Source organism: Mus pahari, chromosome 11, assembly GCF_900095145.1.
Source record: "Mus pahari chromosome 11, PAHARI_EIJ_v1.1, whole genome shotgun sequence".
Lineage (NCBI taxonomy): Eukaryota > Metazoa > Chordata > Mammalia > Rodentia > Muridae > Mus > Mus pahari.
In genome coordinates this window covers 4,261,840-4,287,675 of record NC_034600.1, presented here as the reverse complement: position 1 = coordinate 4,287,675, position 25,836 = coordinate 4,261,840, and the positions used below count along the sequence as shown (strand labels likewise).

Genomic DNA, 25,836 nt, shown 5'->3' with positions numbered 1-25,836 from the left:
CCTCCCCTCCCCCTTCCTCTCCCCTCTCCCTATTTTTCTCTCCTGCACTCCTTTGCTTTGTGTCCAAGTTACACAGAATTAAGAGATGACAGTTGATACAGATAGGCCAGTTTAATTACTTGTCTGCTTATGTTTGGTCTTTGCCAGCTCATACAGAAGCTTGGCTTTCTTCTAGTAGCTTAAAACCTGCCCAACTGCTAGAGCTTTAGTGTGAGCCTCACTCACATCTCAGCCTACCGTTCAGATAAAATACAAACTAGATGAGTCATCTGTCTGGTTTGTTAGCCAACAATTTCCCCAGTTTCCCCAGACTCAGTGAAGATTTTAAGCGATAGACCATTGGATGGACATACTGACATATAAGGCGATATGGATGCATTCTAAGTTCATTTTGTAATTTCTTCGAAACTCCACTAAGTGCCTCTTATGTTGCCTCTGTTTGGAAAGCACACATTGTATTCACAGGTAGAGAGATTTCTAGTCTGGAGATCATTAATAGTGTAAATAACATGTAAGGATTTCCTCTGTGCTCATTAAGCCCCTCCCAGATTTAAAGACTTGAACACACCTGTGCTGAAAGGTTGTTGTAGAGCCTTCTGTTAAATTTCAGGCACTGTGCTTAAATGCCTGGTACTTGCCTCTCAGAATTAAGTCTCCATCATTAGGTGTCCCTTTTGTGTTCCTGGCCTTTGTGGATTCAGAGGGAGTTAAGTTCAGTGCTCAGCTATCTTAACCATGCAGCAGGCTACAAGCTACACTCTGGGTTTTCCCTATAGTCCTGCAGAGTGGTTTTACTTTTTTGATGTGTGTGTGTGTGTGTATGTGTGTGTGTGTGTGTACCTGCATTTCATATGGTGTTTATGCAGGTAAGTGTGTGTGTGTGTGTGTGTGTGTGTGTGTGTGTGTGTATGGATATTCAATTTTTTCTTGACATTCTTTTCCTTAGATGGATAGTTTCCCTTGAACTAAAGCCTAAACTTGGGTGCTCTAAGTTTGCTATTAATCAGTTTATACTGTAAAAACCCAAGCAAGTGACCTATGGTGGCACATGCTTTTAATCCTGGCACTTAGGGCAGAGTCAGACAGAGGCAGGAGATCTCTGTGAGTTCAAGGCCAGACTGGTTTACAGGGTGAACTCCAGGACAGCCAGGGCTGTTACACAGAGAAACCCTTTCTAGAAAAAACAAATCAAACCAAACTAAACAAAAACAAAGCAAAAGGTTACAGAGGAACAAGAGCCTACCCTCTCTGAGGTCCCCAACCAAGCTTCTCCTCTTTGATGTGTTCTGATGTTTGCCTGATGTTAAGGGAAGGGCTGGTCCATTGTTCATTGAAGACCCCATCACAGTTTCCTTTGGAAGTAAGGCCCTCTCAGAATGGTTTCCTTTGGTAGATTTTCTGGCTGGGGTCCAGCCCCAGGACACTGGCATGTCATCTACCGTCTGGACAAAAGTGAAGTTTCCAGTTTTGATGCCTTGCAATGACATATTTCAAGCTCTCCATCCAAAAGAAATTAGATTCAGCTTGAATATGAGATTGAATAGGGAAGATCTACATGGAGGGAGAGGAAAATGCCATTTTCTACAAGACTCAATAAAGAAACAACCTATGAGATATACTCCCCTGTAGATCTACATATGGCCTCTAAGATGCCAGGCCAGGCTGCAGATTAGCGCAGGAACTTTTGTGCCTGTGGAAGAGATGCTCACAGTCAACTAGAGAGGGGTAGGCTGATTTGATGGCTGAGAAGGCAGCACGGTTTGCTTAGTTTTTTCTTGGCTCTTGGGCTAAAGGCTTGTCCCCTGCGTCAATGTCAGCACAGCTTGGTACTGAGGACTTTCTTGGCTTGTTTATACCCCAACAGACTCAACAAAAACATGCGGAGTGCTAGTTGCTGGGAGCCTTCCCAGCAATGGCTCTCTCGAAGCTCCATTTGATGTTTTACCTTCACTTTGCAATGATCCATCTCATGCCTCCTTGGATCTTTTGGATCTCCAAAATATGTCAGCACCAGGAAAATAATAGTAATAAAATAAAATAACTCAGGAATTGGCAGTCGAGGAGAGATTCCCCAGAAGGACAAATGTGTCCAGCGTCTGGAAAGAGGCACTCCTGTTCTCAGGCCTTGGCGTTTGACATTGCTGAAGGTTTTGTCTTGATTACTTTCAATAAAGCCCAAAGTAAGGATGGCTGTCTTGGCTCACTAAGCAACAAGGTTCTATCACTAATTACAATCCTTTATTACGGGTAGTTTAATAGGTTTATGATTGGCCATAAAACAATTCGGTATGGGAGTACATAAAAGGAGCAGCTTATACAGCTGTGGTATCTTAATATCCAGCCATTGTAATCATTTTATGATCTCTTATGATGGTGTCTTTTATTAAAATATTCACATATGCCTTTACATGGGCTGTGTTGCCGCCAAAACTGGGAGGCAAAGTGAAAATCACATAAATACATACTAAAATGCCTAATGAGGCGTCGTGAAAACTTCCATTGTCAGAAGTATGTCGACCAGATCACACGTGTGCAGTCTCATTACGGGTAATTATAATAAAATTATAAGTGCTGCAATAATTCTAACCTTGAAGGCACAATAAAGGATGGTTATATTTGCCTTCCTAGCCCGCACATCTGAGGCGTTTTCTTCATTAATTATATTTCACGTTAGAATAATTATGTTGTGTAAGATGGAAATTCTGAGGCATTTGCTGGGTCCCAGCACTCTCTGTTCCCTCTCTTGGAATTTAATTATAAACACTACCTAAAGTTACACTCTGACAGAGCCATGTGTAGTCTGCAGGGGTGGGAGGGGGCTCTTGTTGGTGGTGTTAATTTTAGTTTGCAACCCAATTAGTTAAGTCAATACATAGGAAGAATGAGCTCTGGGGCCTTGTGCCCAGTTCAGCCTCCACGCCCTGCCCCCTCCCATCAGAGTTCCCATAGTCCTTGGGAGCAGGATGCTCGCCCACACTCTGTGCAAACCTTTATTCCTATTGTTCCATCCACGCTCTCGAAACCTATTTGTACAGTCATGACCTAAATATTTGCTTTTATTTTTCTGGCACCCTGAGCATTGTGTGCTGGGTTTGAGGGGAAACTCCGAGTTGACTGTAAATTGTGATCTTGGAGAGTAAATAATTTGGGAATTCAAATCAATCTCCAGGATTGAAAGTTTATTGACTGTCTTTTATGCACACTAATGAATGCATGGGCCTATGTGCACGCTCTCGAGCACACACGCGTACACACACACACACACACACACACACACACACACACACTTACCTCTTGTATCTAAGAAGACTGTGTGTTCTGCAGCATCCCCTCATCATGACCAACTTCACTGTCCCAGTCAGGATCCTAATTTAGGGAAGTTGAGAGTCATTTTAAGAAGTGAAAGTGTCCTTCAGAAACAGTTGGGCAATTTCATCAATGTAAACTAGGCAATGTTCTTTAAGCATCCCACTCTTTAGTGGATACCTTTTGTAACTTTCAAATAAAACAGAAACTTAACCCAGAGGTGGGTAAAAAGCCCAGCTGAAGTTCTCTAGGGAATCACTTTGGTGAATAGACCCAAATGGCTTGCAATTAGCATATAAATTGTTTGCATGTAAATGGCAATCTTAAAGGTATTTGAAAAGTTTATTTCAGATAGGACCCCCTGCCACCTTGTTTACAGTAATGCCACACTGGGCTGGACAGTGTTTTAGGACTGAAAACACCCTCTCTTACCCCCACGACTTCCCACCCCTCCCCCCTCTCAGTCACAAATTAAAAACCGGCAGCACACCAATTAATGAAGTTTATACAGTATTCAGTCAGATCACACCATGGAAGCTGTTATCCAAACACCAGAGCTTGATTATTATAATTTATTTAAATGCAATGCAGTGTTTGTCAAATTCCATGGGGCTGGAATCAATAGGTAGTTTAAAGTTTATTTCAAAATGCAAGCACTGGAGAGCTCCGCCCTATACTACCGGGGGCAGCCTGGAGGCTTGCCTCTCCCTGGAGCTTTAGAGGGGTCAGGGAAGAAACTGCAAGCCCTGAGTGAGGGAGTCAGTCTTCAGCTGAAATGACTGGATATTGCCATCACCAGGCGTTTCTCTCTGGAATAGGCATCGAGAGATCCTGAAGCTTGCAAATGTGGGGCCCTGGGACGATCATTCTGCCAGGGCTCCTAGGCACTCCTCGGGAGCTCCCAGCAGAGGACAGTGGCCCATACCCCTTTGGGGGGACAGTGGCTCAACTCCTTCAGCTGGAGCAATGGAAATCCTTTTCCTGTTGCAGACCCTGCTGGAGGTGGAAGCTGTGTGCACTTCTGAGAACTGTCACTCATCTTTAGTGGGAATAATTGGGGACATGGTGGGACAGGGTGGTGTGAAGTTAGTCTTCATGACTAATGGGTCCTCCTTCCCCTTCCATATAGTTAGCCAGCTTGATATGCATGTGTAGAGTCTATTCCTCGTTGTCAACTTGACTATATCTGGAATGAACTACAATCCAGAATTGGAAGGCTCACCTGTGATCCAGATCTTGAGGCTGGGAGATACAAGTTTCTGACTTGGTTCTGAGCATGGAAGTCTTGAATCATAGTGGTTATGAATCCCAGAGACTAAGGCAAGGAGAGCTCTGAGTTCAAGGTCATCTGAGACCAAGCAAATCCCAGATCCATGCATGGTGTTACACAACTTAAATCTGGATACCTACATAAGGACATTGGAAGAAGGAAGATTTTTCTCTTTCTTCTCCTGCTTGCTTTGTGGGACTGAGCTAGATCAGTCCTAATGATCCTTGGGCTTCCATTCACAGCCTTTGCTGACCATTGTTGGGGAGTTAGACTACAGACTGTAAGTCATTAACAAATCCTTTGACTATATAGAGACTACCCATAAGTTCTGTGGCTCTAGAGAATCCTGACTAATATGGCATGTTACACTCAGAGACAGAAATGGAAACTCACCTCAAAGCCTTCTGGTAGAAGGCTCTCACTCTAACCACTGTGAGTCATCAGCACAGAAAAGCCACTCCTCTTCAGAGTGACAAAGTCCCCCACTGAGCTGGCTGGTTCCCTGGCCACCAGGTCTTCCAGACCTCACCAAGGACCAGGTTACAGGAAACAGCTCACATCATGACTCAGCAAATGCATGGTTTCCAGGCTCAAACCCATCATTCATTCAGCCATTTCTCCACAAATGTAGATGCATCTCTGGGTTTTAAAATATCTTTCAGTCAATTTTATTTTTTCTGATTTAAAATATACCCCTCTCCTCTTTTTGAAACAAGATTTTATGTAGCCCAGGCTGGACACAGTCTTGCTGCATTTCCCAAGCTGACATAGAACATCTAATCCCCCTGCCTCCTACTACCTCCCAAGTTACTGGGATTATAAACTTTCACCACCTGGCTTCTGTGAGAATAAGCATAGAGACTGGTAGTAGGAACACATAGTTTACCAACTGAGCTACAAATTCCTTTGCCCCACACCCAGCTGGCACCAAAAATATTACTGTAACTGTTTTTGTATTTATTATTTTGAGTCTTTAAGAGCAGATTTCTTTTTTTAGAGTTTTTAAAAATTTATTTACTTTTATGAGCTTTGGTATTTTCCTTACATGTATGTCCACGTGAGGGTGCTAGATCTCCTAGAACTCAAATTATAGACAGTTGTGGCAAGCCATGTGGGTACTGGGACTTCAACTTGGGTCCTTTAAAAGAGCAGACAATGCTCTTAACTACTGAGCCATCTCTCCAGCCCCTAGGGTAGATTGCTAATAGTAGAAGTTCAATGTCAGCAACTTGATGGAATTTAATTTTGCTAGCCACTATCAAAATTCTCCCCAAGAATAGGCCAAACCCACAGTTCTGATTGAGTTTCTGTCAACTTAACAGAAGCTAGGGTCATACAGGAAGAGGGAACTTCAACTGAGAAAATTCCTCCATCAGATTAGCCTGTAGGCAAGTCTGTGGGCATTTCCTTAATTGAGAATGACATGAGAGGGCCCAGAACATGGTGAGCCTGTGAAAGCTGACACTCCCAGCAGGTGGTCCTGGGTGCTATAAAAAATTAGGCCTATAGTTTAAATGCCCCTTTCTCATCTAGGCTGACAGTACTCTGTCAAATAGCCAAAGACCTCTATCAAAACCACAACAGCATGAAATGCCTCTTTTGGGTTGTTGAGCATTATAAACCCTCTTTTAAGATGTTAGTCATGGTTGTTTAAGAGACTACCAGGACATATAGACTGTAGCTATTGCCCTTGATCCCCTCCCCCTCCCTACTATCCCCCAGGTGTAAGACCTTATTGCTGGGACACCTTGCACTTCAGAAAAAGGGTTCAGAGACTTCTGAGCTGATACTGAATGTCTCCTTTCTGAGGACTAGCTTTCACAATCAAAATTGTTGTGGAGCCCAGTCCCAGTGGTTACAGCTACAAAATGTTCTTGCACCAAAGGCTCAGGTAGCATAGCAGAAAGATCATAAGAACCAAAGGATCAAGGAGTTTGCTGTGAGATTCTGCTTCCTAGAATGTCAAGCTATGCTCATAGAAGTCTCATCAATATGACTATTCAAATGTGAACTGAACAAAAAAATTATCAATGGGTTAAAGTAGTTGGGGAAAAGCTCGAGAGTTCTTAACTCTACACAAAAGAACTACAGGCAATTTAGAAATAGGAAAAATAGTTGGTTATCCCACCCTTAAAACTTATATAGGATCAATACTATACAAACTGAGGAGTTTAGATTAATGAACACACACGCACACACACACCACCACCACCACCACCACCACTAACAAACACCACCACCAACAAAAACAACAGTTAATGAAAAGAAGCCATGACTTTGAAAAAAAAAAAACGCAATATTGGGGGCAGGGTTGGAAGGAGGATAGGGAAGGATGATATGATTTCATTATAATCTGAACAATAATTAAAGCAAGTTGGTCAGACCATGAGCAAGCCACTTCATGGTTTCTGCTTCAGGTCCTCTCCCTCTGCCCCACCCAGGTTCCTGCTCAGCTCAACTTCCTGCCCTACCATCCCTGGATGAATGACTAGGATCAGGATATGTAAACTAAATAAACCCTTTCCTCCACAAGTTGGTTTTGGTTATGGTACTTATCATTGCAATAAGGAAACTAGCTAGCTAAGATGCCTACCAAAAGATCTATTTATCGTCTATCTATCATCTGTCTATCTATCTGTCTATCTATCTAACTATCTATCTATCATCTATCTCTGTCATCTTTTATTTATCATCTATGTATGAATGCATGTATGTATGTATGTATGTATCATCTATCATCATCATCTGTTGTCTATCTCTACCTCTGTGCTTGTGTGTTTGTGTGTGTGTGTGTGTGTGTGTGTGTGTGTGTGTGTGGGAGAGAGAGAGAGAGAGAGAGAGAGAGAGAGAGACCAATGGAATTTTAAAACATTTTGTTTTTGTCGAATATCAAACCCTGATTATTGTTTGGGTTTTCATTTTTATAACTGTGACTGAAGCTGAACTTACTAATTGTGTATTCATGTCTATTTTCTGTGAAGCCTGAGTTCATATCTGTCATTCTTTCTTCTCCTAGTAAACTGTATGTTTCCCAATTTCTAAAATTGTTAGTAATTCCAGAAAGCATTCCCTTGTCCATGTATTCATTAAATGGAGAAATGCAGAAAACTGATGTGGGATTTGGGGGAGTTTCACAAGCGAAATGCACACTTGTGGCTTGGCTGAGTTGAGTAGCCTGGTAAGCTTTAGAGTGGGGACCCCCATTGGCATTTGGTTACTTGCTATTTTTCTTGTATGGTGTGTGGCTTGGGCATCCTTCTTTAGATGGCTTGTTTTCTGTGAGAAAAACAAAAAACAAAACAAAAAATACATAAGTTCACTTAGGTCCACATAGAACCTTCCCAGAGATGTTTGTGGAATTAAGTTCTTTGAGGGCATTGTCAGCTGCTATGGAGTGTGCCCTGGAAGTCATCTTCAGTACTGAGATCCAGCAAGTGAGTGACTGAGTCTGGTAATTCTCAGTGGGAAGATGTGAGGTAACTCAACATCTACCAGTATGATGTCCTTTGTGTCGATGATGAAATGGCAAGTGATGTACCCTGAAGTGTTGCTGCTGATGCTGCAGTAGGTTAGGGGCTCCCAGTCAGAGCAGGGGGAGACATCTTCCATGGAAACCAGCCTTCCTACCTCTCCTCTCCAGAGGTGGGGGAGTCCCATTAGTACCAAGGTCTTCCTAGATTTCTGGTTGTTCATCAGAGATTTTGCTGCCCCCGGAAATTGAGCATAGGCCACATAAGGATCAGAGGTTGCTACTGTCTTATATGATAATCTGCCTAGGGACAAAGAGAAGTCCAGGCAAGGGCCTGTGTTGTTCTTGCATTGGCTCCCATGTTTTCCCTCTCTATCCCGACCTGCTCTCTGTTAATCATGCCAGAGATGACAGGTGAATTTAAGTTCTGCGAAACACCTCACACACCCCGTCCCCTTTCATCTTCCTAAAGTACAACCAGACCTTCTTGGCAGCTCCACACTCAGTCACACCTGTTGCCAGTTCTGTTGGGAACTGGATGACTCCAGAGTGTTCAAGCCTCTCTCACTTTGGTATTAAAATGGGTTTAAATTTTTTAATTACATTTTAAATATTAATATTTTAAATATATGTGTAAACACACATTAAATCTCTCAAACAGAAAACTCTCAGAACTACTAAGGCTGGATTGAAGTGAATGAAAGCAATCAGGAAGGCTGGGCCTTGGGTCTGATCTCTGACTCCTGAGGTAAATGGAGGAGTCTGGGGACCACTGAACTAACTGGTCCAAATGCACTTGGCTTGCAAAGACATCCAGACTTGGACTTGGCAGCTCAAGGAGATAGACTTTGGCTATAGGAGCAGTAGAGAAGCCCTAGATGATGTGCCCTTGGCTCTTTGAGCCCAGGACTGTCCTCTTGGCAGCATGAGAGACAATTGATTGACCTTTGCTTCTCCATGTAACATTTCCTCACTGGTAAGGAATGGAAGGATTGAAGGAAAAAGAAATAGACAGGTCAAAGTGAAAGGTAAAAGTGTAACACCATGAAGTGTTACAATGGGTTGGAGAGTTTGGTTTAAAAGTCACAGACTGATCTGTCAGAGGCTCAGAATGTTCGTGGCAAAGAAGCACACCCTCCTAGAAAGACACTGTCCAGGAGACATGTCCTCTGGGGAGCTTCACACCGGGTTCAGGCCAACTTCTCTATCCTTCCATGTCTGCTACATGCTTTACTGAAAAAAGCACCCCAGAACCTTCTGAGGTGATACATCTTCCAGGGGTATCACACAGGCCAGTGAGTGTATGTTTTATGGACATGGGACACCTGTGACCTGACATATGGAATTTCTCCTGTCTAGTATACACAGAAGGGCCCAGTACCTGGCTCAGAGTCAGTGGACAAAAGTTATCAAGCCTCTGTGGGAACTTTTGAATGGTAAGCTCAGTCATGGTTAGGAAATCTGCTACTGTGAGGTAAAGGATAATGATGGGTCATCTTCCTGGCCTCGTCTCTTTTGGGAGCTCCTTGGTCCTTAGAACAATGCTAAAGACAAAGAAACTACATGGGAGGACCATGTACAACAGGAAAAGAGAGGCAGAGGGCAACAGAAAAGGCAAGCCCACTACTACTCACCGTGCCAGAATCTCCACCCAGGCCTGGCCAGACACTCTAGGCAGTGTTCTGCACCCCTAAATGCCACTGGCCCATTTATTGTCCTCTTATAGATATGGGCAAATGAGCCAACACTTTCAGACACACATATGTCAAAACAATGAAGCAAGAGCAAAACAGCATCAAGTTCAAGATTAAATGTGTGGATGTAGAAAACAGACTCACTTAAGATACTTTATCAGTTAAAGTGAGCTAGTGAAGAGAGGGAGGTACCCACACTGTGGGAAACCACATGCATCGGAAGGAATGCTGAGCGCAGAGGTGGTCTTCCTCAGGGAAGGGCGTACCAGTTGGTTATCCAGCACCAAACTGTCAACTCTGCAAACATAAGCACAAGGAGCATTATATAAACGGAGCAGATGGTATTCATGTTTAGAAATATACATACACATATATGTTAGAAAAATTTAAAGGCTATGAATATGAATGCAGTAGAGCAAGAGAGGGTACATGGAAGAGTTTAGAGAGTGAAAAGGGGAGGGGAAATAATGTAATTATACTATAATCTCTCTCTCTCTCTTTTTTTTTTCTTTTTGGTTTTTCGAGACAGGGTTTCTCTGTGTATCCTGGCCGTCCTGGAACTCACTCTGTAGACCAGGCTGGCCTCGAACTCAGAAATCTGCCTGCCTCTGCCTCCCAAGTGCTGGGATTAAAGGCGTGAGCCACCACTACCCGATTATAATCTCATTTCTTAAAGATCATAACTAGATGCATGGTCTTTGGCAAAGGATGCTGATAGATGATGGAGCCTTTAAAAGACAGAGCCTCATGGAAGTGCTTTGGTCACTGCCCATAGGACCTGGAAATCATGGGATAAACTAATTCATGGAAGGCTCAGAGGGTGTACTGCTCCTGTGTAATGCTGGTGGGATCCCCGCAGAGTTGCAATGAGGTGTAACCCTACTGCCATGTCCAAGGCTGACAGCCCCTGCCCTTTCAGATTCATCAACATCCTCATCTCCGCTGTTGATCACCTTTGTTGAATGAAGGGGAGGGCAATTGCTTCAAGTGCCTTTGAGACATTCTTTTAGAGCCAAGCCAATGCCTGCTTGGGCCACTGTGGGCTATCCAGGATGCTGAGACCTGCAACAGTACTCTGCTCATATTATAGCCTCTCTGTGGAGGGCCATGAACTCTTTAGACTGAATGTAAGGATAACATCTAGTCCAGAAAACTGAGGGTAGGATATTGACCTGAGTGAGCTTCTAGTGCAAATGGTTGCAGCTTCTAGAAACAAGGACTCCAAGCCTGCACCATCCAACACAGACCTGCTCCACTGGTGACTACCCATCTTCACCTTCTCAGTGATTGTACTGAGTAGGTTTTGAAGTCCCTTCCTTGGTTTCAACCAGTAGATGTTTCTTTCCAATATCCCGTCCTGGACAGAGGATACTTCCAGGATGGGTTTCGAAGTACCGTGTCCCTTTCTTTAGCATACCTTAGTGGGGCTCTATGGCTTATGTAGAGGATTTGAAATCTCACCTCTAGTTACTCTCCCCTTTCCATCCATGACTCAGTATCTGGACTCCCTGAGCATTCTTCATAAAGGCCAAGGTCTCTCCTACACCTTCTTTTCTAACCTATCCTCAGGATGGTGACCGGCCTCTTCATCCTTCTAATCTTAGACTGTATCTCAGCCCTCCCAAAGCCTGTCTGGTCCCCTCCAGCCTCCTTATGCAGCTCTGCCCCAACCACCTTCTTGGGCTGCTCTGCACAGTGTACCTGCTCCACTGTGCCCATGATTAGAGGCAAGCAAGCTGGTTCTTAGATTCTGAGGAATGCGTCCACCATGGTGCATATATTGAGCACCACTGGGTCTGTTTGAAGCTTGTTGGAAGCTCTGGGAGAATGTGTGCTGTCTCTTTGAAATGGTAGCTTTGCAGGTAAGCAAACACTGGTGTTTGAACTCAAGAGAAAGGCCCCTTGGCTGGAGTCTTTGCTGCCTAAAATAAAGATCTCTTACAGTTTAGTGTAAGCACATTTTGGACGCCTGTCTACTAAAGCATGAACTCAATGGTTCTTTGTGGCATTCTGGAATGCTAATGACATCCCTCCCCTCTACCCTCTTCAACAGTGTCCAAGGAGACTTCCACATGGCCCTCCATGGTGAGATCCTTCCAGTGGAGACCACAGGCAGAATGCTACCACCTTAAAATGGGACCTACTCCAGCTGCTCTGTCTCTCAAACCAGCTTCTATACAGACTGAGGAACATAGGCTTTGCACATTTAACTATGTTGTTGTTGTGAGTGTCTGCGCTAAACCCCTACTAAATATCATGGATTGTACCTCCATTTTGTTTTATACGGGTGTATTTGAATACTCCCCAATCTATACCTCTTGAAACTTCATTTCCTGACTGACCATTAATCCTTTGCCGAGACATCATACTTTTTTTTTTTTTTTTTTTTTTGTCACAGACATGTTATTTCCATGTGAATAATTCTTGATGTCCTGAGGCTCCTGAGTGGCCTTGCCTTTTCCACAATTTCACACGTGGGTTTCTCAGCTTGACTTTCTGAACACTGGGGAATACTACTCTCATTTGGGAAGGAAGACATTTGAGGAGATACTTTGAAATAATATAAAGGACTTTGGAAGAGGCTGGCGACTGTCTGGGTTGGCCTCGGCAGAGGCTTGTCAGGAATGGTTGATGAATGGCGGGCTCCTGAGGCCTCCCGTTTGTTTAGCGTTCTTGTTCTGCTACAGCTGCACACAAAACCAGCATTGAAGTGTCTGCCAGGAAACATAACATAACCTGGCCCGGCACAGCCCACAGGGCACTGCCCCGAGAAGGGGGAAGGCCGGATTGTTCCTCAGGGCCAGGCTCTGGCCGGAGATTCCCAAGCCGTGAAGGAGAGCGAAGCGTGCAGAAGACTTTCCAGTACATTACACAGGGTCTGGCTGCTGCCATCAATACTGGCCGACCTGACCCAGAGAATGACAGATGGGAAAGCCAGAGCCTCTCTCAGCTGTGAAGCAGGTTCCTTCCTCATCCTGAGCTTGGGAGGAATATAGTTCAGGATGTAAGACTCCCATGCTGGGGTCTGGAAGCCCTTGGGCACATGATCAAGGAAAATCCACTGTTACCTCCTGCCCCAGACTGGAGATTCAGGTTCTACCTTTGCACCCTGGGTGCCAGTTCCTTAGAGTCTTCACCACACCCATACAAGATCACCATGTACTGAGACACAACTGGGTACAACTCTGTACCCCGAGCTCCTGTCTCAACAATCTATTTATATTTTTATGTTCATTTTATATGTGTGGATATCTGTTTTTGTCACATGATGCTAGAAGTGGGTACTGGATCCTCTGCAGCTAGACTTACAGACAATTGTGAGCTGCTGATGTGGGTGTTGGGATCCAAATCAGGACTCCTGGAAGAGCTGTACATGCTTTTAATAGCTGCACCACCTGCTTACTTTTCTTCCGCTGATTGTTTGAAATGCTCTTTCAACTTCTCAAGGTAATGAACATGCCAATGAAAACATATGCACTTAGTTATTTGTTTCTAATTTTAAACAGAAGGAATTAGGAAACAGATACAAAACTAGCCTGTAAGGTACTGAGAAAAGGATAGGTATGGATTTTGCCACAGACTGGACTCAGTCAGTCTCTCAACTTGTGGGAGAATCAGGGTCCCAGTACTCAGGTGGGCAAGGACTTGGCAGGGTGACAGACACGGACACCAGAGTGTTGAATCTGAGTGTAATTTCTTAAACTGAGCATCATACTTATAACACAGAAGGAAAACAAGGAAGTTAGGTGATACATCAGCCAAGGTACATTGAGATGCATACTGGCTCTTTACACAAAACAGAGAAAATACATTACATAAAAGCTGACAGGAACCAGGCAGTGTTTACAACTGAGATAAGCTCAGCCCTATCGAAAGTCAGCTGTTCACAGGAGCCAGGTGAAAGGGTTAATACGCCCAGGTGCAATACTAGTCTATTGTTAAACCCACCACCAGGGGTCTCTTAGTAAATACCTAATTATGGTATTTCTCTGGGTTTAGTGAAAAAATTTCAGCACAGTTTTCTCTGTGAACATCTTATACTTAGGATAAAGTCATTATCTGAATCTATGAAATAATTTATTTCAACTACCTTGAACACTAGTTATCCTAAGCTTTAAAAATGAGCATTGATATATATGATATACTTATACTTATCATATATCATATATATATATATATATATATATATATATATATATATATATATCTCAATACACACTATGCACTTAATCATATGAACTTAAATTATATGCACTGATGTATCAACATTCATACACACATACCTGGTCATTTTAATATACCTAGGTGTGCAATTCACAGAATGTAGCACTTATGTGTTGTCTATTTTTGGAATTATTTCCTCCTAAATGGAAACCCCATGCCCACTAAACACCAACCTTCCACCCCTCCACCCAGGCACACTGAGTCCACTTTCTGCTTTTACAAGTTTTAGAACTCTGTATCTACTGAAAACTGGATCATATAGTACTCTGTATCTGGCTTCTGTCACTTACTACAGTTTCCTCACAGCTACCCATGCTTTGTTGTGTATTGTTACCTCTATTTGCAATTGAGTAATATGCCATTGTTTGCACATTTTTGTTTGTCTTCTCATTTGTCATTAGATGCTTGACAGAGTTCTGGCTTGTGTTAGTCAGCACTATGACAAAATACCAGAAACAAAATCAAGTTGGAAGAAGAAGGATTTATTTTGGCCTTGACTTCAAACATCTCATTCCATGGTTAGTTGGCCCTATTGCTTTTTGTCTAAGGTAAGGATATGCAATACGGTTCTACCACCTTACACAAAAGTGCTTATCACCCACCTTATTTTAAGAACACATTGTTATAACTAGTCTTAAGTAAATATCTCATACTATCACTGGTAAATTCTTGCTTTTGTGGTTTCTTTGAGTGTGTGTATATGTGTATATGGTTTTTGTTTGTTTGTTTGTTTGTGTTTTGAGACAAGGTTTCTCTACATAGACCTGGCTGCCCTAGAACTACATATTGGCAGGGAATACACACAGATCTGCCTCCTTGGATCTGGGATTAAAGGTGTGCAGCACCATTTTGGATAGGTGAAGGAGGTCTTGTACTGCTGCAAGTGAGGACACTCCAGGCAGGGTGAGCTTTGGCTTTGCTGCATCAAGGGTCAAAGCAGCAGAGTCTCTGGCATATCCTGTATTCAACCTCGCCTGTAATCCACCACCATGATGGCTAAGGAAGGCACTGTTTCTAAAGGTGTAATAACACCTCTTCAAAAGAGATGCTGAAGACCTTTTGTATCCAAGATGGGCTGGTGCCTGGCATTCACAAAGCTACTAAAGCCTTAGACAATTGCCAAGCTCATCATTGTGCTCTTTCATTCAATTGTGGTGAGACTATGTATGTCAAGTTAGTTGAAGCTCTTTGAGCTGAAATCCAAACCAATCTAAATTAAGGCTAATGCCAACAAGAAAAGAGGGAAATGGGTAGGTCTCTGTAAAACTGATCAAGAGGGTAGACCAACTAAAGTGGGTGGTTGTGTTGTGGTTAAGGGCTATGGCAAAGTATTTTGGGCCAAGCATGTCAACAAAGAGAACTTCAAATGCAAGAAATGAACAAATGAAAGATTCAGATTATGAAAAAAATAATAAAAAAAGAGTTAAGGTGAGCAGAAAAAACTGGAGTTGCTCACGAGAGACCACAACCTCTCCCAGCAGTGTGGTTCAGAATAGCACATCATAGATCAGATTGATGAAGGAGGAAGTTGGCAGAGATAGATCCAAGGATATTTTAAAAATTACTTTATGCTTACTGAAAGCATAGAATAAATGTATCAGAATGTTTTGTGGCCAGTAGGAAAGATCTATTATTCTGTTAGGCTATTCATGACTTCTGTCACATGACTTCCCTTGAAGAGCTTTACATGAACATTTAGTGCAGATCTGTGGTGTTGAGCTCATTTGAAACAATACTCTTCCTCATCTTGGGTGGGGGTGGTCAGAACAAGAGTGCTTCTTAGAGACAGCATGCGTCTGTCAGAGGACGATGGTGTGTGGAAGGATGGCTAGTGTTATCCCAAAGAAAGGTCATGGCCAAGTTCATTAGACATGCAGCTTGCCCAGTTGGAAGCTATGGATTGTATAGCAGTCCCGTGGTGGTATATAAAACATGGCTAACTTTCTTGGTTATGTGATGGGTACAGTTAATATACTCTTTGGTTTGAAACCTGATTCAAGGACACAGTTCACAAACTATCAAACATGGAGATCCTTAAACAGTTGATAAACCAATGATTTCTCTCAAAGTATGTTCAAGATATTTGACTATGGGGACCTCATGCTTGTGAGAGGTGTAATTCATGAATGTTGTTTCAGGGCAGAGTGGCACATTATTTGAACCACAGATATCTTACTTTCTCTTTCAGAAATCACCACTTCTTCATTTTGGAGACCACACAACATAGTAATGCTTCTTTCCAATGGTTGTTGCAAGCTGAGCCTTTGTTTACTTCACTCTCTTTCTGGGAGGCAGAATCCAGTCATAAATGTCTATTCCTTGATAAGAAAGATACCAGTCAAGCCAAGTAGGCTCCCCTTCCTGTTGCTGTCCATATGTGTCTGTTGTTTATGTACAGAAAAGTGCATTTACCCAAGCACTCTGGGCTTTGATGGAAGTTTCCCCCTTGTGGTATTGCTGAGGCCTGCCTGCTTGTCACCAGTAGATAACACAAAGCTTTGTGTGTATTCTCAAAGAACTCCAACGACTTGATAAAGAGGTCGAGACCACAGTCTCACTTGCCCACTGAGTATGAGAGGGGTCGGGCAGGGGCATGGACCTTTGTTCCCATGTGGTTCATGCATTTTCCTGAGATGGTTGTATGGTATACTGTATTATTCTGACCAGAGAAGACATTTTTTATAGGGAGGCCTTTAGAAAGCCCCATATCTGACTCAGTTTTTCCTTCAAAACACCGCATACAGCACATTCCTGCTCAGACCGACCCCTCAACCTGTGGGTTTGCTCCATCATCTGCAATGTGATGCCAACCAGTAGTCAGGGAGATTTTCTTATCAGTGATTATTCTTAAAACTCCAGGGTCAGACACTGGAGAAGAGCCGACCTTGTTTGGCCTGTGACTACATATGCCTCAGGTTAACTCAGATATTGTCCCTGTCATTATTACTACCAACACACCAAATGAGGACGATACACATGACCCTAAATTCGGGGATAAAATCATTGATGAATTAGATTAGGATGGGAAGATGGAGTAAAGCTCCTTGGTGTTGGCTGAACACAAGTACAAAGGTAGGTTGTTTCAGAGATGGAATGGAGGGAGGGAGAGAAAGAAGGAGAGAGAGGGAGAAACAGAGAGAGGGGGAAGGGAGACAGAGACAGAGACACAGAGAGTCAGAGAAAGGTTTTAGTAACTAATTTTTCAACTACCAAAGCATAATGCAGAGATTTTTCTGGACTCTTAGTGTCCTCTCATTTAGATCCATCTAGCCTAATAATTAATTTTATGTTAACCACCTATTTATCCCATGGCAATGCAACAAAAATGCTTCTATTTTACTCTGTAGCTTAGAAACTAATTCTGTCAATTACAAAATAAAGTAGCTTAATCCCCAGGCTATTTTTGTATCTCCATACACGAAAGGTTGGGTGTTCAGACTACTTAATAGTGTAAAATGAAAGAAAGTAGCCATTTCTTTTCTAATGGAGCTTCTAGAAGCTTATGTAATGACTGTTAGCGGGACTTATCTTAGTCTGACAATGTGGTATTGCTTCAGTTCAGTGTCTTTGGTGAGTTGGACCAAAATTGAATATAGATCAGATCTTGAACTTGGCTGTGGAACAAATTGCTCTGATTGTGTGGGATTACATGGTGCATGGATTTTAAATTAAGCACTTTCTTGCCCTATTAAATAGTGTCGACAGTGCTGCTGTGGAGAGTTATTTTCATTTCTTGATTATTTTCATACATATTTTTCCTTTATTAATCAATAGCCTTTAATGTAGGTGTGATAGCAGCCCAGGAATTCATCACTCTGAGGAGTTTATTCAGATTATGTGAAATTTCAGAGTATTTTCCTTTCCCCCAATTTGTGTGTCTCATTCAATCATACTAGTTTTGTTGAGAAGTCAAATCTGTCCTTTTACTGGTACCTAAGCAGTTACTTATTTGAGGTCATGTTACTATTTTCTTTTGATTTCTTGTGGATTCAGCTTCAAGTCACTTTCTGATTGTCCATGGTCTTACAGTATTGGATCTATCAGGGAATATGAGGTTCTGAGAACTAATGGGGAGGTGTTAGGATGATGGCTGCCATAGATCAGCTTCTTATACTTATTGGTGGACACCAACAGCTTTAGTCACTGGGGGTGTGAGGACAGAACCATTCATAGCACTGGATATGGCAAAACTCTGTATGCAAGGCTTAGTCATATTCACAGAGTTCAGCCAAGCAAATATTTAGCACCCGTTTTTTTGTGTGTGTACACTCAGTTAGTGAGCACATCAATTTATGTTTTCTCTCTCCCAGTTGACCACTGATATTGTGATGTCTGAGCATGTGCAGGTCTTCATGCACCTATCAAGATAACCAGGTCTTGGGCTGTTTCCTGATGCTATGTCAGCGCTCTTAAGACAAAGAAAAGAGACTCACCTGGCTCGCAATCTAAGAGAGAAGTCCTAGGTCATAGCAATGGCATTTGTCTGGAGTCTGTAAAACTTGACTTGTCTTGATGCAACTTCTTCTGTTCACAGTACAAGGTAGACAAGAAGATGGCCATGACACCCCCTTCTACAGTGACCCGCTTGGTCCTAGGGAGTGAGTTCACTCATGTAACAAAGGCTGGAATCCATTCTGGAGGATGTTAGCCACTTGGCCTCATCCAGACTCCAAACAGTAATAAGATCCAGACTGAGTTTCAGAGTCTATCACTTCCTGCCATCAACCCATGGGCAGCCAGTCTGGGCTGTCTATCTATCTTCAGAATGCATTCCTGACCTTCTGCATGGACCAGTGGTGCTCCTAATGGGACAGCTTTCCTCACACCACGAGTCTGGACAGGTCTAGTTGAGAAGACAGCCAAGAAGACAGTCAGCATCCCCAGGCCCTGGTTATATGTACTGTGGAACTTTGAATTACCCTCTTACCCCAGTCTTTAATCTAGGCAGAACTGCTTGAGCTTTGACGCTCAAAAGAGCTTTGAGATCCTAGCAGGTGTGTGTTCCAAAGTAATCAAATTTAGCCCAATGCCTGTAGAACAATGGACCGTGCCACCAGACAGAAACACTGTCAAGGTTTTAGCAAGTTCAAAACCCTGTTAAATCTCATAACTGAGAATGGTAGGAGTTTGAACTAGCTCCTCACCATGTTCCTGTCTTGGAGCACATGATCACAACACCCTACTAGGAGTACTGTAACAAGAAGTCATGTAGCATAGATCCCAGAGTTCTCCATGCTAATGAGGTATCTAGATAGGCCATGAGTATTTAGCTAATGAGCTTCCCTTCCTGGTCATCTCTTCCTGCAAAAGGTATTTAATTCCTGGTTAATACTGAGTAAGAGGTATGCATCTTAATCCACCATGAATAAAACAGTTTGGACAAGCAAGGACTTTCTCCTTCATCAAGGACTGCTGGAGGGTGGAGGACTTCGTCATACAGAGCAGTGCCTAAGTCTCCCATAGAAGCCCCTCCATTCTCCTGGCACTAACTCAGAGCTAAACTGGGTTCGACCCCATCCTGGTCTCGTACTGGTCCCTCAGACTCACAGTTCCCAACTTCTCTAGGTCCCCAGCAGCATCTGGGTGCTCAGGAGTTTGAGAACCACAGCCTTCGTCCCAAACTCTGCTGTTACTCACCCGGAGAAACACGGGCTGAGACCCACATCTTAGACTGCGTTTTGCCTTCCCTGAGTGAAATGTCTTTGGCCTGGTGCCCCCAGTGGCAAAGCAGAAATCCAGACTAGCTCTCCTGCATGTTGCCTTCCCATCGGCAGCATGCTGACACCCCAGAATCGGAGCAAAACTACAAATCAGCAAACGCCCTTCCCCACTGTCTTCACTGCAGCACCGGATGCCAAGACCACATGCCACAGCTGATAGAGATCAGTCTGTTCCCTATTGTGTTCTCAGATTGACTAAAGGGCCAGGTATGGCTTGTGACCACATAACTGACTGAAGGGCCCGTGACCAATAATATCAGCAAGATGGCAGCAAAAAAATAATCCTTGTGTGCATACATCCATGTACATGTCTGCCTGCAGGTTTGTGTATGTTCATGTGTGTCCCGCTGCATGTATGTGAAATGTGTGTGCCAAGACCAGGTAATAACATTGAGTATCTTTCCTCTTGTTTTTATTAAGATAGGTTTTTTTCACTTGGACACAGGTCTTACCAGTTTTGCTAGGCTGGCTAGCTAAGGAACTCCAGGAATCTGCCTGCCTCTACCACCTCAGCACTGGGATTGCAAGTGCGCACCCTCACACCTGACCTTTATGTGGATGCTGGTGATCAAACGCAGGCTCTCCAGGTTGTGCAGGAAGCACTTTACCAACTAACTCATATCCACAGCCCAAGAATGCTCTTGAGAATGACATTTTCTATCAGACACACTGACACTGAGGAGTGTTCTTAATTGTGAGGATGTGCCCAAGATTTCTTAGGGTCCTTCCTTAGGTGACAGTGTGTTAAGTGACATAAACTAGTCTCTAAAGAGAAACGGCACATGATTCCACTCAAAAGATGCTGAGATGTTAGTAATATTTTATTAGTTGGCTCCTAAGCCACTAACTTGCTGTACAAGCGGAGTTCAGAACATGAGAACACAGGTGGCCTTTCTGTGTATCCTTCGGAGCAGTTGTGGCACCCTGCTAATGATCCTATGTGATACTGTGAGCGATCTCTTTTTCTGTGGCTCTGCAGGCACACCTTTCCTGTATGCACCTACCCATCATGACCCTTCTAAAGTTCATTAACCTATGCTGAACACTTGTACTGGATGTAGGTTGTTCAAAAAGGAGTACTGTTGTCTCAGGAGAAGGCACTGGTGACTTTGTATCTGATTATTCGACTAGGGGCTGAGTTCCCCTAAACATCTTCCTGACAGAGGCTGGTTACCCAAAAGATGAAGACACGTTTTGTTTACAAGGGGGAAGCAGACAGAGGGTAAGTTAAGTCAGTTTGCAATGTTAATGATACAGTAAGTGGTGACTTTGTCCATCATACCCAAATGGAACAAGAATCAGAGTTTCATACAGTCACAGGGGATGGTTCCTGCAGAATGAGGGACCTAGGGTTAAAAAGCTCTGTCCTTTTTTTCCTGTAGCTCATTCCTTTTCCAGTGAGCATCTATATCCTCCATAATTCTCCTTCTAATGAACCAGAAGACGCGTGTTTCCCTGTGTTCTCTATGCTGCTCCAGCAAATTAAATCACCCCAGAGTATGTGTTGTGGAAACTGCAACTTATAGCTGACTGCTCAGAAGTTCCAGTACCACACCTGACCCCAAAAGCTTTCTGTGAGAGTGCTGTGGGGGGAACTGAGTCTGAGCTTTCTTAGTTGCATGATACATTGTTGCTTTGGTTGTTATTTAATTGACCCCCACTAGCTGCCAAGGGAGCAGGGGATGCTGCGAGTGCTAATGTGATGTTCTGCTAAGCATTTCACACCCACCCCATTTCATTTCATAAAAGGATTCTATGTAAGTTCTCTTTTAACTCTTTTTCACTAATGAGTGGTGTAGTCAGAAGTGTGCACTTTCTCCAATGTGTTTAGCCCATGCATGGGGTCTGTCCACAGAGGGTCTGCTCCTTTGTCTTCACCCTACCCTGGAACTGATTATCTCTGACACACATACCAAGTTGCTAGGACCTAGGAGAGACCAGGTTCTTGGGATGAAAACAAAATGAATAGAGTATGTAACTTTATTTTTATATAAGTTCATTCCTTCCTTCCTTCCTCTCTGCCTCTCCCTTTCTCTCTCTCTCTCTCTCTCTCTCTCTCTCTCTCTCTCTCTCTCTCTCNCCTCCCTCCCTCCCTCCCTCCCTCTTTCTCTCTCTCTTTTATATTCTGGCCAGTTTCCCCTCTCTCCCCTCCTCCCAGTCACTGCATTCCACCTCCCCTCTGCCCACCCACCTTCACTCCTCTTTCTCTTCTCTTCAGAAAAATACAGGGCTCCCATGAATATAAAACAGCCATGGCATATCAAGTTGCAGTAAGACTAGGCACCTCCCCATGTATTGACGCTGGACAGGAAAACCCCATAGGAAGTAAATGGTTCTAAAACCAGGCAACAGAAGCACCCCCACTCCCACTGTTAGAAGTCCCACAAAAACACCAACTAAACTAAAACATACACCAACAACTAAAACATACATGCAGAGATCCTAGGTCAGTCCCATGCAAACTCTTTCATTGTAGGTTCAGTGATTTTTTTAAAGAAAATGTTAGAAGTTAAGTGGATGCCTGTGGCCAATTCAACCACATGTGGGCAGGATCCACAGGACACTGGTGGTCTGGGTAACTTTGGGTGCTTCCTGGCCAGACCGTTCTCCTCAAATACTATACATGTCCCATGAAGAGAGTACCACTTCCCACTGGGAGCACAGATATCTTTGTTAGTACTCCCCTGCCTGGGATTGCATGTCCTAGTTTCTGGCCCACTATGGCACTGTATGGTAGACCCAGACAACACAGGACAAAGAACTAAAATGTTGACTTCCTTCTGGTACTGACCAAGTTAAGAGTCCATCCAGGTCGTTTTCTCATCTAAATTCACATCCATTGTGGTCAGTAGCATGAAGGCTGGGCAGCTCCAGTGACATGTTCTGGGCTTGACCACAGACGCCTCATTTCCCATGGACTTCGGGGCAAACTAGAGTAAGTCCCTCATCTGCACAGGCCTCAGAAGGCCCAGGTGTGTCTTCATGATACATCAGAAGAGTTGTGGGAATGTCAGCCTCTTCAACAAATGGTACCGGGCATGCCAAACAGAAAATTAAATAGGAACGGAGACTTTCCCCCTATATAAAACTCATATAAGACCCCCAAAGCATAGAAAAAAAACCCTAAAATGGACAGTCAGGTAACTATAAACCTTAAGTCTCTTAAGCAGGAGGAGTTATCTGTAAATCATTAAGAAAGGATTAATATCCAAAATACATAGAGAATTTATATAACTAATAATGAAATATGATTAAAAATTGTAAAGCTTGCCAGATGTGGTGGCACATGCCTTTAATCTCTGCACTTGAAAGCCAGAGGCAGGAGGATATCTGTGAGTTTAAAATCAGCCTGGTCAATAAGACAAGTTCAGGGCCAGCCAAAGCTACATCATGAGATTTTGCCGAAGTGACAGGGTGGCTGAGTTGTTTTACATCATGAGACTCTGCCGAAGTGACAGGGCGGCTGAGTTTTTTTTTTTTTTTTTTCTTCTTTCACACATAATATACGTTAGCCTGTATGTAAATGGATGATAGCAGGATGATTGCTCGATAGACTGTAGATAGATGATAGACATGTGATTGATAAATAGATAATGAATAGATAATAAATAATAGATGGTGGATAAACAGATGATAGACAAAAGAATCATATTTAGAAGCATGCATTCATTTATAAAGTGAGCACTTGCTGCATAGAATGAGCTAAATAGTGTTTATTCAAATATACACATGTAAAAGAAAGATGTAATTTGTTCACATGTAAGTTATAAACTGTTGGCTAATTCAAGCAAGTAATTTCTGTTACATTCTTGCAGGCACTTGATTTTTTTTTTTTTTCCTTCTTCTCTTTACACAGGAACCTTATCTGACTCCCTGGGCCAAAAGCCAAACATGCACTTTATCAGGGAATCCACTCTAGTCGTCCAGGAGAGACTAAACAATGACAATTAAAAGAATGGAAGAAGATTTTTAGGGAAAAATGAAAGTTGCTGGAAGCTTCTTCCGTGTTAATGAGTTCATCGCGGAGCCTCTGTTTCATCAATGGCATCGGCAGGCTTCTGACGCCGAACAGAGGGCTTCATGTGAGAGGATGTTCGCATTTGTACCACACAGGGCCCCATCTTGTCAGAAATCCAAAACATTTGCATACTTGGATGTGATACACAGACTCTTGGAGGAGGAGCAACAGCAACAAAACAAAGCACGGGAACAGGAAACATTGTGTCTGACCTGGCGGCGGTACCCACGATTCTCAGGACAGCCATGTCTGAGGCCAGATGGGCCAGATGTGTGTCCAGACACTGAGGGTTTCAAGGAGCCCTGGGTACTGCACTGTGAGGAAGAATAGCAGTGAAGGATGGAGTGAGATGGGAGAGGGGGAGGTTGGAAGTTGTGGGCGGGGAGGGGGACTGATACGGATAAACACACCGCACTCTGGAGTTGCTGGATTAGAAAATGCATCGCAGGTTGGAATCTCAGATTCTTGCTGCTGATTTCTTTTATAAAAAGCAAAGTAGAGATAGCGACTGGAAAACAATGATTTGTGTCTTTATTATTCATCTGTCTATTTTTCTCTGAAAGGATTTTTGCTGAAAAAAAAATCTGGGTAGATGTGGCACTTAACTCTCTCTTCTTGCCTCATCTCTGCTACAAAGATAAAATACTCTAACAAATAGCAATTTAGGGGAGGAGGATTTTAATGGACTTACAATTTCAGGTCAGGGTCCGTAATTTCAGGAAGATCTCCAGCAGCCGGTTACATCACATCAACAGTTAAGAGTAGAGAAAATAGACATGCCCTTGCTTGCTGCTTGTGCCCAGTCAGCTTTCTCTACTCTTAATGTGGTGTGTCCCAGCCTGTGAAATAATGCTGCTCACATTTAGGGTGAGTTCCCCTACCTTAACTGACAATTAAGACAATCCCTCACCCACATAGGCCTACCTGACCCAGACAATGTTTCGATTACCATTTCCCAGATTCTAGGTTGTGTCAAGTTGATGATTAAAGCTAACCATCACAGAGTCAGAACTCATACTTCTTCCTTATTACACAACTAAAACAATCAGTTTGGTAGAAATAGAAAATTAAGGTGAAATTAAAATGCAGGTTAGGGACCCATTCTGCATGGGCCTCTGAGTGACATCAACTGCTTGGAGATGGCACTTGTATCAGGAGCACAGTTTCCAGGTTTGAGTCAGAGCGTCAGAAGAGAGATGCTGAAGAGATGCTGAAGCAAGCTGTCCTTGAGTAGGACACCATGTGGTATGGTAGCCTAGGGTTCTCAATTCTCTTGAGCAGTAGTTCTCAATCTGTGAGTTGTGACCACCACAAGGGTCACATATCAGAGATGTTGCACATGATTATAAGTCTTAATAGTAGAAATTTATAGTTATAAAGTAGTAACAAAATAATTTTATGGTGGTGGGGTCACTACAACATGAGAAACTGTGTTAAAGGGTTGCAGAATTAGGAAGGATGAGAGCCACTGCTCCAGAGGATGCTGTGAGTCCTACAGAATCCTGATGTTCACCATTGACATGCCTAGCAATGTAGGGGATCAGGACAACTGCTCAAACAGGACAAAAGTAGAGAGAGAGTTGTGTGCTCCCAGCTTGCCATGTAGTGCCCACCCAGTGCATCAGCTACAGGAGGGTCATGACATTGACTTCACATCAGACCCTGGGAAGCTCTGGAGGGGGAAAATGCCTTTATAAGGCAGAGGATTAGGAAATGAGCATCTCCATCTACAGGCCTGGGACAGAGCCGGGCTGCAAATGCATGAACACGATTTTCGAGGTTCATGGCCTTCAAGCCATCCCTATTTGGTGCTGTGAGTCCACTCCATTCAGAGTGGAGTGCATTGCTAGGGCAATGAGTCCCAATGAGTTTACAGCATTCTCTCAAAATGGAGAGAAAAAAAGCCCTCCCTGGCCTTGCAGAGAGCAGAAAGGGGTTTTGGAGACCGTCATTCTCTAATTCTTTTAGAGAAATTTAGACTTGTTATAAAAGACACAAGAGACTAAGAATGGGATGAAGTAAGCTCAAGTACACAGAAGGCCCAGAAGTAAAGAACACGATATATCTTAAGAATGGGGCAGAACCCAGACTAACAATTCAGTGATACCCTTAAAGCAAGAAAGGGGAAATTTCAT

At 43.2% G+C, this 25,836-nt stretch overlaps 2 pseudogenes; one reads left to right on the top strand and one right to left on the bottom strand.

Annotated features, from left to right (window-relative positions):
• The window catches only part of LOC110329245, a 12,497-nt pseudogene extending 1,039 nt beyond the window's left edge, over window positions 1–11,458 (bottom strand).
• Window positions 11,459–14,955: 3,497 nt separating this feature from the next.
• Window positions 14,956–15,342, top strand: LOC110329175 (annotated as a pseudogene).
• The last annotated feature ends 10,494 nt before the right edge of the window (window positions 15,343–25,836 follow it).